Source organism: Lissotriton vulgaris, chromosome 3_1 (assembly GCF_964263255.1).
Source record: "Lissotriton vulgaris chromosome 3_1, aLisVul1.2, whole genome shotgun sequence".
Taxonomy (NCBI): domain Eukaryota; kingdom Metazoa; phylum Chordata; class Amphibia; order Caudata; family Salamandridae; genus Lissotriton; species Lissotriton vulgaris.
Window position 1 is genome coordinate 550,804,070 of NC_141689.1, and position 17,569 is coordinate 550,821,638.

Genomic DNA, 17,569 nt, shown 5'->3' on the forward strand with positions numbered 1-17,569 from the left:
CTTGGGCCGAGCATTGACGCAGTGCATTGTGGCTCTGATAGACAATGTGTAAATACATTTATATATGTTGCTTGTGCATGTCATTATTCGTAGCAGTATGTTACCCATCCAGTGGCGTCCACAAAAATAGATTCGACTTTTGGTCATGTGAAGGAATTACTATATAATTGCAATTGTAAATCACAGGGTTGTAGTACGAGAGTGTCAGGACTGGCAGGTTAAGGAACATGGGAAGCTTTCAAACCAGAATATCCGGTTCTCAGCGTAACCACTTGATCAAATTGTGTGATCTTGGGCATATTCTTATATATCACTCTACATTCTTTCATTAACTGCCAAAATCTGGGATCATCTAGAAGCAAACTGATTGAATCTGAAATATCCAAGAACATGTATTCGTAAACACATACATCTGGTTTTCCTTCTTTTGGTCTACTGTGGTAACAGTGCCTATTATTTGCCTAATCCCATTTCACTGCTCAAAGTTGTTATTGATATGTATCATAGCGTCACAAGTGGGCCCTTGATTAATTGAGCATATATAGTAAGTGCTGTGTCCAAGTGGAGGAAACCGATCGCTATATGCAATTAAGTTAATGGATCACTCAAATACCACTGTCTTCCCTTTTTAGAGATCCAGATACTTTTATGCATGCTTCTCAATTCACCCTTATTTTTTGTTTGTACTCACCTTAGAATAGTTTCCACTCTATTTTATAGATCCAGATTATTTTATGCATGCTTCTCAATTCACACTTATTTGTTGTTTGTACTCGCCCTAGAATAGTTTTCACTCTTCCAGCATGACATTTGCCCCCTATATGCTTCAGTGGGGTCAGACCCCCATCTTCAGAGGATTGTTCACTTCCATTAGTTCAATCGGATCACTTGCAACACACCCTTCAATTCACTCTTCTCAAGAGCTTCATCGGCATGAGTTTTGTCTCAGAGGTAACTGACATAAAATCAAAGCAATCGACCTAAAATTTGGCATTGATAAAGGTCTTTAACAGATCACTCAATTTTATTCTAGTCTGTGAGCATCAACATATTACATTTATGATAGCTATGATTGTTCGGACTGCTAATGGAATATACATCCAGAAACCAGTCTTCCAATTTAGCAATCAGTGTAACGCAATAGGCTTACGCTCACTGTAAGGGGGCATGGTGGGAGTTATGTGACTAAGCAGGCTAAGTGGCAGCTGACTAAATAACCTGCTCTGTATTTGGAGTCTTTGTGGGAAGGTAACTTCATATCTCCCCTAGGAAGGAACAATGACACAAGCCTTGGTAATGTACAGAGCCATCCTCTTAGGTTAGGACCTTCACCTAAAAGAAAGGACTAGAACCGAGGGACTTAAGGGCTGGACAGGCAAATACTAGTCCTAGTCTACCCACCGGCAGGAACAACTACAAAACTCTCTTGACATCCTCTCCTCCCCTGTGGGACACACTGAACCCCTAAGTATGGAGAAGAGTTGCTAGTCATGCAAGTTCCTTGAGTAAGCAGTAAGTTAGTGAGGAACAGTGGGTAATCACTAATGATTCACATCCCCTTCTGCAAGTTATTGGCCAGCATGTGGTGATGTTAGACGTGGCCGGATGTGGAAAATAGCTTTCTTCCCTTTAGAAAATGGCCCATAGCTGTGCATTATAATTCTTTCAGACAGGTATTAAACACATAGCCTGTCCTAGGCGGTCCCAATAGGAGACATAGTGCAGTAATATGATAACCAGATATTCCCAATCTAATATTTTTTAAATTATTTTTATTTGTTTCATAATGACATCTACCTTCAAACACATGTAACATAGCCTTACGCTTCTGCTTAGTCCTTACATGCACTAAACAGATGATTTCTCTTTAGCATGGATTTCCAGCATTGAACAGTTCTGTCAATATTATACTGACCACATATTCACTTAATAACTACTCTATTTGTAAACACTCTGTGTAAGGAACCGCTAGTCTATCTGCAGTATGCCTGCTGTTATTGTGAATCACTTCTGTTTTTACTCCTCTTCCATGCCCATTTCGTGCCACTTCCATCAGTGAAACCTGGATTGCTCCTAAAGACACCACTATACTTGCTGCTCACCTGAAATCACTTGGTGAAACATTGAGCTCCTCGTCAACAAGTTCCTGACTCCAACTCCTCCCACCCGGTCACACTCAGTCCCCAGGAGTCATTGGATCATTCTTGAAACACCTAAATTAACCGGACTCACAGCCATACCAATCTCTCCTAGTCCCCTCACTTTCAGGAAGAAGAATGACAAAACAAACTATTCTCTTTATTTAACTGCTCTCACTTTACTCCTTTTACCTTATCTCCTTGGCATCTTTATTGGCACGCTTCACTCGGTTTTCAACTCCCACTATCTGTGTGGGGGCATAGGAAGCTTGAATTGCTGCTTTGTGGTGCACCTAATTTTAGAGAAGATTGAGAGCACATTTTCATTATACAAATGGCAAACCATCTATTGGCTTTGTGAATACTTGTTTTATAGTAAATTAAATGTAAGTTAACGTTTACTCCCGTCTAATGGTTGAGAAATATTGTAAATAGGACTCATTTTGAGCTTTCATATCATTAGTGTATTTTTTTTACTGTTATCCTGCCAGTGACCTAAAAAATGACATTGCCAGTAATCATAAAGAACCCACAGATTAAGGCGGGGTTTTCAGTATTGATTCACCAATATATATATATATATATACTCCATTGTTGATTTTTACACTCTCAAAGATATTATTACATGTTTAAAAGCTGATTGTGAGAGATCTGGATTTGTCACAGTAATAATCTCATGATCATAACATGAGATTTTATTCTCAACAGTATGTACACCAATATTTGCTTCTGAAGATCAGAAACTTGTAGATGATCCTTTGACATATCTTAGCCACTCTCCCTTTTGAAAGATGAAACAAAAATGGAGAAGAAATCAAAACCTTTTATTAGGATATAATACACATGCTCCAAATGGCAGGTATAAACTAAATGACCTAACTCAGCATCCGCACCACTAATGGAGTAGGTTGGTTGTCGTGGATTATACATCTCTACAAGTATTCTGTTAAGCTACTTTTGGCAATCAGAATTTTATCCAGCGTAGAGAAAAATCAGGTTCCGCTGTCCACATGAAGTTCTTTAATTTAGAACATGAACATGTTTGCAAGAGTCAGGGATACTATATACGTTTTTCCAGAGGTATAAGGCGGTCATAGAATCTGCAAGCTTGATATAAAAGATTGTAAAACTATTTCATTTTCACATTTTGGGCATTATGTCAAGATAAAATATTCTACCACTTTATTTTTACTTGAATATGTTTCTCATTGAAATCCACTTCAGATAGCATCACGTCTTTCATCAGCAAAAACTAGAACACCTGGTCCAAATGGACTTTCAATAAACATGTTCAAATTATAACAAGTATTCTGAACCAGATTTCCTTTCCCCTGTAGTGGAATATTTTAGATTCAAGGCAATTGCCTGGATCTTAAAGGGATTTGTGGTGCCACCTATCTACAAGAAAAGGGGATTCCACAGACCCAACTACCTACATACTGATTGCTTTCTTGGATTCACAGCTATATTTTTTGCAAGCCTCCTACTTAATGTCTTGACCTCACGGGTTGAAGAAAATCAGATAATTCATTCAAAACAAATTTTTGTTTGATAAGATAATTCCACTTCTGAAAATAACATTTTATCATTGCATATGATGTGTCACATCAGGCCAAGAATAACCTCCATGTATGTTTTTATTGATCAGTCATCTGCTTTTAATAGAATGAACAGAGGTATGTTATGGAAGAAATTAGCATTTTGGAAAAAATATTCACTTTTGACCCCATTGACCTCATTGCAAATAGATACTTGGGTTCCTATCCAGGTAGGAATGGGTAATTTACTTATTCAGAAAAATGGACATGCAACAAGGGTTAATTTTCCGTTCCATTTTTGTCCCTTTTTAAAATTCTTTTTACCTGTTGATGGACAGACATGTATTTGTGCTACCACAATTCATGGCAAACCTATTGTGGTCTATACTTATCTAAGGAGGCTTTGCGTCGGCCTTGTTCATCCTTAAGAGTTTTCAGCTTAGGAACCTTCGGTTATTGGCTCATGACATTGTCAATAACATTTTGTCTCAGCTCATAGGAGAATATCTATCTCACTGTTTTTCTATTGGCTGTTAGGATGTGTCCTTCCTCCTCTATTATAGTGCTCAAAGGACTATTTTACATGTTCCTGGTTCTTTTATTCACTCACATTCAAGTGTTTAACACATTCGTGCTTTACTCAGTGCAGGCTTTATTTTTATTTAAACATAGCAGGCGTTTTTAAAAATTGTCCCTTTTAGCGCTCAAGCGTGCGCCTTAGCTGAAGATAGCTGCCCTGTTGGTTTTTCCCTTTTTAAATTGTGACTGCCTGACCTCAATACAGCTTGAAATCTTATGAAGCTCGGGATAGAATGGATGTTTACTTGTGTCTTTCTTTTCTCTTATCGCAACCTGGGCGGGTCTTCATCAGGACTATAATACAGTTGGACAACCTGTTATTTTAGAAGAAAGCCTGCATGTATCTCTCATTGACAGCAGGGCAGAAATGGTATGCCAGCCGGCACTATCTGACACCGAGTGATCAATCGTGTTATCTTATTCGTTCTCTATTTATCCACCAGCCGGTGGAAAATTCTGGATATCTCTTTATGGTCGTGCCGCAATAGCGATCACTTCTTATTCTCGTTAAACTCGAAGCTATATTTCTTTAGCTTTCTGCCGGTCCTGATAAAGACCGCCCAGGTTGCGATAAAACCAGCACCAATGTCTAGGGTCGAAACGTCGACGTTAAAATATGGATCAGTCCCTATCTAAGTTTCAATACAAAGATGAAAATTTTATCTATTGAAACTATTGTCTTGAGTTTGGGGACTGCCACACTGTTACCCCCTTTTTTTGTATATATGTATCAATTCACTAACTAAAACACTTGTCATTATTGCACTGTAACACAATTTTTCACGGATATATTATGTCAATTTTGTTTAGGACAGCCATTGTATATATGTGTATATATGATATTTCGAGGTAAAAATTTTTAAAAATAAGATAAAATTTGATACAATCCTCGAGAAGAGGTGTGTGTGGTTACTTCTACAGGGTGTTCTCACCCTTCTTCCCTTTTCCAATGTATTGGTATTATTAGAGAAAAGAATCTGTCTAATAACAATGCAAATTATGTGAATTACCTATATAGAAGGTTTATGAAAGAGATTGTTTCCCGACAGAACCATTGTCTTTATATAAACTTGGAACCCAGGTTCCGAGGGTCATCGGGCCACCCCATTATATTTAATGGTACACGAGAACAAGAGCAATCATGTGTTTGCTTACTTGAATTTCTCCCGCATGCAGTTTAACATTGTAGCACAGTAGTCTCTGGAACAAATCAGTGTTAGTATTGTAAAATAAAACTGCGCTTCCATCTCCGGAACTCTGGAACTTTTTAGCAGCTCAGTGGTATTTTGCAGCTACTGCCCACAGAAATGAACATTTGGCAGCAGCTCACTATGGAATTTATTACTTGGCAGTGATTCGACTCATGGTGGACAGGTTTCAAATATGGGCCATTTCATAACTCTGTTTTCACTACGAACCTTACTGGCCATGATCAGACAGTTCTTCACTCACATTTATCAATGTGATTTACTTTTCTATACCTACACATATCCCTAGGCCATGGGAGCATTGAGTGGAGAGTATATTTCCTGTAAAGTTGATGGTACACAACACCCCAAGTAAGAGGTCTCTGCTCATGGGCCCACTAGTGCAAAGCAGACTAACACCTCTGTCCAAGATGTGACAGGCATGCTTTTAGACGGTAGAGGATCTTCAGATAGTTGTTTCATTACTGCTTTATTGATATCAAAGTAGCTTTCAACTGTGTAAACCAGGCGCTATTGTGGGAAATGCTGATGCGCTGGGGTCTCCCCAAAATACTGCAATGAGAAATCCAGCCACTATACTCTGAAACCTGGATTTAAATAAATATCGGGTACGGTACCAGAATATCCAGGAAGATCGTGACTCACCATGTCATGTCCACTCCTTATCTCTTTAACCTCTTAATGCAGATCTATTGCCAGCCTTGGATCAGGAAAACTCCCATTCTCTGCGGTTTGTTTCCCTTCGGCTCATTCATCTACCATACGCAGATGACATTGTGCTGTTAAGTTCAACCAAAGATCAGTTAATATCTTGGCATGGTACGCGGGAACTAACCATCTGAAGGTCAATGTGACAAACACTAAAACAATGCCCATCGGTTATCGAGCTGGGCAGGCCACCACAATGGTAATAAATGATGCTCAACTGGAAACAGTATCTAATTACAAATACCTTGGACTTTACCTTGATTCGAGAGGAAACTTCCTCCACCAAAGACAATATATAGAGAAGAATGGGCTTACATGAATCCATGTCTTCGCAATCTTGGCCGAAAAACTGGGCGGGCCATCCTTTCAACTACTCTTATCAGTCACCACTGCAAAACGTTGACCAGCCATTACATACGTTAGCGTGGCCATGCAAGGGGAAGGATGCTGCAGTAGTGGATAAAACCCTGACTAACACCATTAAGCGTGTATTCAACCTGCCCCAAAGCACATTGGCTCGAATTTAGGCTAATGAAGCAAGACCTAGCCAGATGGTCAACAGCAATAAAAAGTTGGTATAAGATCATTAGCGATCAAGATTCCACACGAAAGAGCGCGTTATGGTCAGCTTTTCAAAGTGATCATCGGTCGGAACATTATAAATAACTGAATTCCTCCCTCAAACAACTGTGTCTAACCAAACTCTGAGCCGCAAGTACGATGCCTTTAAAAAGGGGACCACTTGGGCACTAAAGCTACAATCCTGTTTTGAAGTCAAAGTTAAATTCAGTTCCCGCTCTCACACATGAATAGAAATCAAATACTACGACACCCTGGCTCCAGCACCTTACCTGGCAATCCCCTTTTCAGCACGTATAAAGCACAAACTTATTATTCTGCACATAGGTAGCCTAACAACACTTGTAAACCAATCAATTTTCAAACACGTTTTTTGACATCAGGTTACTTTGCAAAGGAGAAAATAAAGATCCTCTCACTCATTGGATCTGCACCTTTTCCCAAACTGCGCAAGCTTAGCTCAGAAACTGTTAGATCAAAGTTTCAATGACAGAGGGATCCATACGTGTAGGGAATCCATAATAGCATTCCTTAATCCTGAAGACCCCAGTTAAACTGCAGACTTGGTAAATTTCTGGCAATGGCTCCAACCAAATAAATATTGGATGTAATAATATTGTGACCAGTCCTCTAGCACAACCTAATAAATGCTCTAACAGGCTTGGGTCAAATAGGTGACTGAATACAAGTTACATTGGGTTTGCGTATTTGCACTAATACTGACCCGGTTTTAAAACTGATTTGTTTTAATCATGTCATTTTTATGGTAAAAAGATTGATTGCAACTTTCCTTTGGATGTATTATTGTATTGCGTCATATAGGGTAACATTTATACTTCAAATTGCGGAATTGTTGTGGTCATGCGTATGTGCACATATGCACCTGTTTTAAAACTGATTGGTCTTAATCATGTACTTTCTGGGTAAAATAACAGATTGCACCTTTATTATGATGTACTACTTAATCACGTTATATATGGTATTTTTTTATATTTTAAATTGCGAAATTGTTATGGTTTTAATTAACTGAAACTCTAAACTTGAACATGGTGGTGTGATATATACCCAGCCAGCTATTGTAAATCCGCCTTCGTCTTTGCAGTGGTGGTTTTCTTGGGTGCCAGAATACTACAGGGCTTAGCAGAGTCCTGCTTGTTTGGTGCCTATTTAAGCCTCACACTGTGCCACTAGTTACGTTTGCCTAGATAGATTATTCCATTCGGGTTACTGGGACATAAAAACGGATCTGTTGCTGGGTGTCAGTATCTTTGCAAAATAGTTTTTTGGGTCTTGTTTTCTGAACTTTAGGTTTTGTCATTGGCTTTTTACTGTTTGCTTATTTCCTTTAGTGCAGATCATTTTAGCATTTATAGTTAAGTCGATGATTTTATCCTTCGGACATTCTGTTGGCGTTTTTTCCCTTCCAATTGATGTTCCTCATTTCATCAGTAACTTAAAACTACGTGTCCTGTGTCACTCTTGAGCTTCACTGATCCACTGGTGTTGTGGGCAGCTTCAGATCAAATTATCTGCTGATAATGGTGGAGTTTTTTTAAAAACTGGAATTGTGAAGCACTCGTTTCAACCCACGTTGGTCTATATTTGTGCAATTCTTTAAATTTTGAAAGTGTAATTCTACACAACGATACACGTGTCTGCGTCCACTATGGAAGTAGAGGGGATTGAACCCTATTTTAATATCTGGTTGGGAGCAGCAGGTATGTGTTCTTGCCCCATTACTGTTTTCCCTCTCCTGGAATGACTTGTAAGAGTTTCTGTGCAAGGGGAACTCGGGCATGTCAAAGGTGTGTAACAAAAGGATAGGCATTTCCTGTTTACAGACGACGCTGTAAAACTATCTTGCACACAAAACGAATTACACAGGAGGCTAGACAGTTTCAAGAGTTTCTGCCTCTGTAAAGAACTATGTATCAACAATCAAATTACAAAAATGATGCCAATGTGGACATTCCCCACCCCTAAAAAAATTCACCAAGGATTGCTGGGCAGGTGCTTGAATCTGTAACATTAAAAAATGTGATTACTTAGGGATTTCCTTCAATAGTAAACTGATTTGGCACGACCATGTTGACAAGGCAGCCAGTACTTTTCAGTCGTCAGCCAATGTCATTTTGAAGATCAAGTACAAAAGCATCTGTCAGTTATTGAGTGTCATTCTTTCTTCAAGTATATAGACAAAAAGAAGAGGAAGCAGCAATAAAGGATGCAGAGCTATTGGGATATAGTAACTGTAAACACCTCCAAAAAATAGAAAATAATTTTTTGAGATCGTCATTGATCCTGGGCCGGGGCACGCTGATTCTCCCTCTATTCCCGGAGCTGTGTCTGGCCATGATCTTGGGCACTGTTGCCTTTGCTCCTCCCTTGTACTGGCTACGTCTAAACCAAAATCACTATGGGGAGTCATATTTGAGCGCAATATTCCAAGAATCAGCCCTAGAAATAATTAAGTTCCACCCCATGTCAAATTGCAAGGGAAACTGTTTAAAGAAACGTGGCCTTGTTTATCTTTGGTTGAACCCAGCTCTTATTGCTGTCGCTCGTCACAGCTACCATGGTCAAATACATTTTTCTAAAGTCAAAACTCAAGGCACGCATTTATCTTGCATGTTCCTCTAAACTTACTTGCTATTATTTGCAAATGAAGCTATCTTTGGACAGGGAACAATATCTGAATGACATTGTCCCTGAGGCACATCGCACTTTATATTTAAAATTTCGACGAGCCACTTTACCTGTTAAATCGTACCTCACCACATTTGCTGACATATGTTCTAACTCCAGCCTTTGCGATTGTGCAACTGGTGGTGAGGAGGGAGCAATGTATTTTATGTTATTTTGCACAAAAAGCCAGCACCTACGCACCAAGGAACAAAACACTTACCTTTCGTAAAACCTTGTCTGGTAGAGACTCTACCTAGCTGCATATTCCTTTGAAATATCTCCAGGCCTCAGAATGGATCTAGAAATTTGTTTTGAGCAGTACCCCTGTGCGCCGGTAGGTGCCATTGATCATTTCTGTGTGACCGTGTCCACGCCTATATAGGTGCCACCCCAGCATGCTGACGTCCGTTTTCTCTTCTCCACTTCTGATGCCAGGAACACTGATCACTGGTGAGGAAACCTAGGACCCTGAAAGGGGAACAGCCCTTACTCTACAATCTGCTAATTGAGTAGGGAGGATGGGTGGGTCGTTAAGGACTTTGCGGCTAGAGAGTCTCTACCAGATAAGGCGTTAACAAAGGTAAGTAACTTGTTAAACTGATAGAGACTTCTAGTTGCAGATTCCTTACCTCTGAAAAGATACCAAAGGTATACCACCCCGGAGGTGGGTCTTTGAGACAGATTTAGTTAAAAAAATGTACTGCAGGATCAAACAGATAAAGTGCCCCTCCCGAGGGACCTAATTGTCCAGGCCTTAGTGTTTGGTGAATAATAATGAATAATGAATGTGTACTGTGAGCCCACATTGCTGCCTGGCAGATGTTGAGGACTGGAACTTAACATGCTAACGAAGAGTGCATAGTAGATCTTTATGCAGAGCACAATCCAACAGGAGATGGGCAGTTTCTGGAAGGCCTTTCCCTTCTTCGCTCCAACCCACCCCACAAACAGTTGGTAGTCCACCTAGAACTCTTTCGTGTGGAGCGAAAAAAAGTTGGCAGGGTGATGGACTGAGCGGTATGAAAGGGAGTGACAACTTTTTGCAAACTCAAGCGCACAGAACTGTTGACATTGCACATTCCTGACGGTGACAAACATATAAAACCAAGGCTTTCCCCACTGCTAAAGGAGACCTGGTGCCCTCTCCGAATGGAGATGCCATTTGTGATCAACTAGGCATATTCAACTGAGTTCCTCCGCCCGGGGCCCGCCAGTGATTGAACTACCAGGGAAATGCTCTGATGTTCCTGCCTTTTCCAGAGATGCACGACCTCTTGACAAAGGGTCTAAAACCTTACCCCACCCTGTTTGTTGCAGTACCACATGGCAGTGGTGTTGCCCGTGAACACCTTCACTAGCATTCCCCTGAAGGAGGGTAAAAAGGCTTTTAACGCCAGCCATATCACCTGGAGGTCCAGAAGCCTGGATTCCACAGGAGAGCACAGACCTCTGATCTCCACCTTTCCCATATGGCCGACTTTTCTCAGTAGTGACACATCTGTCACCACTGTCAGATCTGGTTTGGAAAGGGAGAGGGGTCTTCTACTGACCCAATTGCGGTTAGTTAACCAACACAGCAGATCTTTTGCAGCTCCCTTCGACATATGGGCCATGTAGAAGCGATTTCCCTGATGCTGCGCCCACTGGAACATCAGGTCCCACTGTAGAGCCAGCATATGTCAGCAGGCATGTGTCACAAGCAGGATGGGGAGACAATGAGGCCCAGCAGCCTCCTACTAATTCTCACCAAAATCCAGGATCGAGGCAGAGACATCTGTATCATATACTGAATATCCTGGGCTCGCCATTCAGGAGGATCAGTCCCGGCACTGCACTGTATCCAGAACAGCTCTAATGAAATGGAGTGTCTGAGAGGGAGTCAGGTTTGTCTTTGGCACGTTGATCATGAACCCCAGCAGGGCACGAGGTCCACTGTAGTCTGGAGGTGGGAGACAACATCCTGGGTCGAGCCCGCTATCAGCAGCCAGTCGCCAGGATAGGGTAAGGCTGATACACCTGATCACCGTTGATTAGCTGCAACCACTGCCATCACCTTGGTGAACACCCAAGGGGTGCTGGTAAAGCCAAAAGGGAGCACGATGAATTGAAAGTGCTGGAGGCAGGGCGGGAATGTGGCATTATGAGTGCTGCCAGTCCAACGCTACCATCCAGTTTCCCGGTTCCAGGGCAGACAGGACTTGAGTGAGCATGATCCTTTTGAACTTCTCCTTCTTGAGGAAGAAATTGAGAGGGCGCTAGTCTAGGATACAACAAAGGCCTCTGTCCATTTTGGGCACCAAGAAGTAGTGGGAATAGCAACTTTGGCCCACTTCTGCACAACTGTATCTCACAGAGTGTGGAAGTAGCATCCCAAAAGGCATGCAGTGTGCGCAGACTGCAGTGCCAGGCTGGTGGACAAAAACATCTACTTCCCCAAGGTGACCAGCCTCTTGGATTCCCTATCCTGGGGTGCGGCAGGTAATGTGCGTGGGAGGTAAAGGCATGGACTACCTAGCTTTCTGGGATAGGGTGTTATGTGAGGAAGTTGGTCACCTGGAGCAGGGCAGTGGCAGCAGGCAATTGTTCTGTTCACAGGACCCCCTGTGCTGAGCTTGGACCAGGTCCCATGCAGGGCGTCTGTAATAGCCTCATTAAAAGGGAGCATCGGTTTGGAAATGGACACTCCTGGCTGAAGCACCTCCGTCAAAAGGTTTGCCTGCCACTGAGGGCAGGCTTAGGTCCAGGACCTCGGCGCTCTTCTCACCAACGTTACAAATGATGCTCCCTTCTTATTGTCATACGGTTCTTACTAATTAAGTAGGCCTGTGCGTTTGAACAACATATGCATCAAAATGTGGGGACTGAGCTCACTATAAACAGAATATGTTGGCAAAATTCCTGGCTAGCTCACAGTGCACCATCTGGGCCCCTAAACCTTACAGGGTACCAGATGGTGTCTACAACCTCAGAACATATCTCAGAACATATCTCAGAACATGACCAATGTGGTCCTGGAAATCATGGTAAGAGATCTACCCTTTTGTTGATCTCTTATGCATGTCCAAAATGAGACGCAAGAAATACACAAATTGGCGTTTCAAACATTTATTGAAGCAATCGGATTCTTGTGTAAAAGACATGAGCTGCTGGGGCGTGGCTTAGCAGCATGGCGGACTAGACATGTCCTGCCGGAGCTTTCCAAGCCCGCAAGTGATCTTGAGAACATCCTGAGCTCTCAGACAGCCCACAAACATGCACCCCTGCGAGAGGTAGCAGGGAGCGTCGTGCGAGAAAAGGTGCGGGTAGTTGGGGGCCCTGTGCCGCAGGTGACCGGAGAATCTGCGGGAGGAGTAGTGTGGCTCACTGGTTAGAGGCGGCAGACCAGAGAGCAGAGGATGGCCCGGGACCAGGGTTCGATTCCCGGCGCGGCAGGTTTCTGGACCAGGGTCAGTGGACTCGATAATTCTCTCGCCTCGGTGCCCACTCTGATCAGCGATCACACTCGGCAACTCTGGGCATTAGCTTGCCTCATCTTCACTAACGGCCCCACCAGACCGCCGGGGATGCCTGGTCTCACCCTGGAGATACCCATTAAGGGACCGTCTCTCAGGGAAGCCAGGAAGGGTTTCGCAGCGGTCGAAGCGCCTTGGGACCCTCCGGGTAAGTAGTGCGCTATATAAATGCCTATACATACATACATACATACATCCTTCAGGGAAGACAAGATGACAGCGGAGGAGGCGGCGTAGTCGGAAGACCTGTCAGAGATTCGCACCGGAGGGTGAGGAGCCACAATTACTCCATCTGCAAATATGCGTGCAGACTCACCATCACCTTACACAATAGCTGCACGATCCTGATTTTAGGGCCTCTCAAAAACCTCATCAAATTTGCGGACCTCTTCACCCTCCTTAAAAAACATGTTCACAACCCATCTCAGTTCATGCTCCCACCACTCCCCCTCGCCCCCACCCCGCCTTGTATACCTGGCCCCTCACCAACCACTCCTGCCAGTGACCTCGTCATTGGGCGACCTGGCCCTGTCACCATGTCACCCACTCACGCCATCCGCACTGTTCTCCGACAACAGAACTTAGACCCCCTAGGGATCCCCGCACTGCCGATTTCCAAAACTCTCCCTAGGAAAGACCAAACATGTCAACCTAGCCCCGCCATCACGACCCCCCACCCCGCCTAGTATACCTGGCCCCTCACCAACCACTCGTGCCAGTGACCTCGTCATTGGGCAACCTGGCCCTGTCACCTTGTCACCCACTCACGCCATCCGCAGCGTGCTCCTACCACAGAACCTAGACCCCCTAGGGATCCCCGCTGTGCCGAACTCTGAAACTCCCCCTAGGACCCACAAAACATGTCGACCCAGCCACGCCATCACGACTCCTGCATATGCCACCAGAAGCTTCCCTAAACACATAACCTCCTGCTACCGGCCTACTGTAACACCGGTAGGGCTCACAACACTGATATGGAATCGCCCTATCTGACCTTGAACTCTGGTCTAGCTAGCCCCTCCCATAGGGATGCGGATCGACCTAGCCCCCCTCATTCCATCTCAATAGCTCGCCTCCTACCAGCACCCAGCCCGCCTGAATCCACCACTAGGTTACCTGTCCATACCATCAGAACCTCTCCTTGGCAACTGGACCCCAGCCTACCAGAACATACCTTTCTTAGGGAGATTGATATTCTCCACCGCAGATCCTCCGAGTTAACTTTGAGCATCCACAAATCAATTCTGGACCTTAAGCACTCCCTTCACATCACCAAACTCTCCTTCTCTAACTTATGGATCTCCCAGAATGCGACCCACATCCCCCTCACGATGCCCCTCCTCCACCCTCTACCACTATTCGTGAGACACTTTCGCCCTCGTAAGCAACCCTGCCATCTCTCGGAGGAGGAAATTCTAGCTCTCCTCCACTCCTACAAACCTACCCCTTTGTTAGCGGGATAGAGGGACTTACAGATACAGGTAGTGATTTTAAACTGGCCTTTATTGGCTTCAACAGTTTCTTTCGTCTGGGGCTTTGTCTATAGTACGGTAATGTTGCTTCAGAGTCTTTGTCTGGAGATGACTGTCCTCTTAAAAAGGGTCTTCCTTTCTTCCTCCACTCCAGGGTGATTACGAGTCAGCCGGTGGTCCGGAAAGCGATTTACATAAAAAAAAAGGACTTGGTTTCAGTCGGGTGACTTGCTACAGTCAGTACTAGGGAAGGGGAGTGAGGGAGCATACAGTGCACAAAGCTAATCAAAAATGAAAACGAACAACCGGTAAATGGTTGTCGTGTGCCGAGAGTGCTCAGGGAAAGGTCTTGGTGAGTGAGTATTGCCGGAGTGAGTTTACTGGAGTTTGAAACCCTTCCTCCCCGCCCACCCTGAGACATGCGCCCGTACCTGGGAGAGCCATGCGTCTCCTGACGAGTGGCTGGGCGAAGCGTGGTAACGTTGGCCTCCTGGCTCTGCCGTACGGTGAAGGGTCCCGTCTCCTCTGGATTCCTCCGTCGGTCTTTCCTCGGCCCGTTCCGCAGCTTCTCTACACTCTTGTGCTCTTGCTTGCGTCGGATTCCCTTCCTCCTCTGTTCTTCCGGGTTTTGGAGCCTCAGAAGCAGTGACGTCCCAGGGGCAGGGTCTTCCGCGAACTCAGCCCAATTAAAGTAACACCGTCCAGTTTCCTTTGGAGGTCGGAAGAGTGTTGTTCCTGCTGTGTTCCAGGTTTCGGGTTGCTGTGGGGAAAGAGGGGAGACCGGTATAGTCCTGTCAATTACCTCGTTTTTCTACAGGGTTCCGGACTGGTCGCCCTCGGGACACACCACCCCCCTTGGATTCTCCCGATTGGGGAGAGGAAACCGAGAAAGGTAGTCGGCATTTGCATTATCGGTTCCCTTCCGATGGCATACAGGAAAAGAAAAGGGTTGCAATGATAAGAACCATTTCATGACCCGAGGATTCTGGGAGATGTTCTGGCTTTTCCACTTTAGGGGTGCGTGGTCTGTATAGAGTGTAAAAGGATGTACTTCCAAATAGTATCTTAACTTGTCCACTGCACACTTGATCGCAGGACACTCCTTCTCAATGGTTGGATATTTAAACTCCAGAGGAAATAATGTCCTACTTATGTAGAGTACAGGGTGTTCCACTTCACTCAGGCGTTAGCTGGGAAAGGACCGCCCCCACCCCATACTCTGATGCGTCAGTGTGTAGAAGGAAGGGTCGTGTAAAGTCGGGAGGAGTTAATACTGGACTGGTGGTGATGGCTTATTTGAGTGTGTTGAATGCAGTCCACATGGCAGGGGTAGGGAGGTGGTATTTTTGGATTCTTTTTTTAGGGTGTCATTTAGAGGGGCTGCTACTTCTGAGAAGGCAGGGATGAAACGGCGATAATAGCCGATAAGACCTAGGAAGGCCCTCATTTATTTCTTGTTCTGGGGAAAGGGCATTTCTGCAATCGCTTGTACCTTCTCTATTTGTACAGATTACCCTTCCTAGTTCTAGGTAGGGGCCCTATCAAGTCCATTCCCACCCTTTCAAACGGGGTGCCTATTATCTGGAGGGGTTGCAGGGGTACCACAGGTGGACGGTGTGCATGTCTTAGACAGACATCACAGGATTGGCAATGGACCTTGATGTCTTTATAAATTCCTGGCCAATAAAAATGCTTCATTATGTTCTGAGTTGTTTTCTCACTCCCTATGTGCCCAGCTAGTAGATGTGTATGTGCATAGAACATGATTTGTTCACTAAAACAAACTGGTATGATAAGCTGATGGGGAGCCTCCTTGTCTGTAGAGGAGCCCTTCTTTGATAAGAAAACGGGGAAATTTGGGGTCAGGGGTATCTTGTGTCACATGCGCCTGTTCCCAAGCATTGAATAGAGTGGTGTCGTTAGCCTGCATGAACTTAAAACTCCTATCAGTGGCCCAGGGTTCAGGGGAAAGCAATGCTGGTACAGAGGGGGGAACAGGGGTTTTCTTTTGTTTTTGGTGCGTAGTTAATTTGAGGGCGTGAGTGAACAAATCTAGGAAGTGTGGGTTGTCTGTCCCTATTATTATTTCTTCAGGGAGAGTATCAAGATCCCCACCTTCACTGTATAGGCCTTTCCCCTGTCATTTCTAGATTTATGTGGGCTACAGGATACTCCTTTATATCCCCATGGACACACTTAATATACACCCATGTGTTAGGGAGGATCTGGTTCACCCTGACGAATACCCCTTTTATGACAGACTGTTTGCAGCCTGAATCCAGCAACACCCTAACCTCTTCCCCATTTACCCTTAGTCTCACGTGATAGGCTCCTCCCAATTCTGCTGAATATAGAACAGTCTTAGGGAGATATCCCACTTCTATGGGCTCTTTCGGCGTCTTTCTTTGAGGGCATAGTCGGACGATGTGGCCCCATGTCCCACACTCGAAACATTGCGGCCCCCGGGAGATGGGTATCTCTGGTTTGTGAGGACAGGGCTGGTGCGACTCGCTGATAGGTTGGGGTTTCTTTTCCGTTCTTGCTGCGACTCCTCGGGAGGGTTTGTCTGGTTCCCAGGGTGGTAACCGTGGTTGGGCTCTGTCGAATGTAACCGCCATCTCCACTGCTTGTTCTGTTGTTAGGCCGGGGTGCTGCCGCAGCCATTTCTGGGTTTTATAGGGTAGTGCCTCCAAGAATGGCTGCAACTAGATTTTGGCCATGATCTCTTCTTTGGATGAGACTGTAGGGGTGAGCCATTTGTTAGCCGCCATTTTCAGACGAAAGAATAATGTCTTTGGATTTTCCCCTGGGGTGCCTCGCTCTTTCCTAAACCTTACCCGATAGGCCTCCGAATCGAGACCAAGATGGTCTAGGATAATGGTCTTGATAGTGGCGTAGGGGACGTTCCCCGAGGCGTTGGCTACCTGATATGCCGCCTGAGCCTCAGCTGACAAAAGGGGAGCAAGAAAAAATGGCCACTTCTCCAGGGGCCAACCACACGCATGTGCAGCCCTCTCAAAGTTCAATAAGAATGCGTCGGGATCCTCTCCTGGTATGTATTTTTGGAGATACACCCCCGAGGGACTAGGATGGTGACCTCGGGGTTCCCGGTAGGCGCTGGTCTGAGACTCTCCTATCATTTTCTGCAAT

At 44.5% G+C, this 17,569-nt stretch overlaps 1 protein-coding gene across 1 annotated transcript in view; it reads left to right on the forward strand.

Moving 5' to 3' along the window:
- Nucleotides 1-17,569, forward strand: part of RAD17 (RAD17 checkpoint clamp loader component) — a 416,585-nt gene that overhangs the window by 414 nt on the left and 398,602 nt on the right. The gene's annotated exons all lie outside the window — the stretch shown is intronic.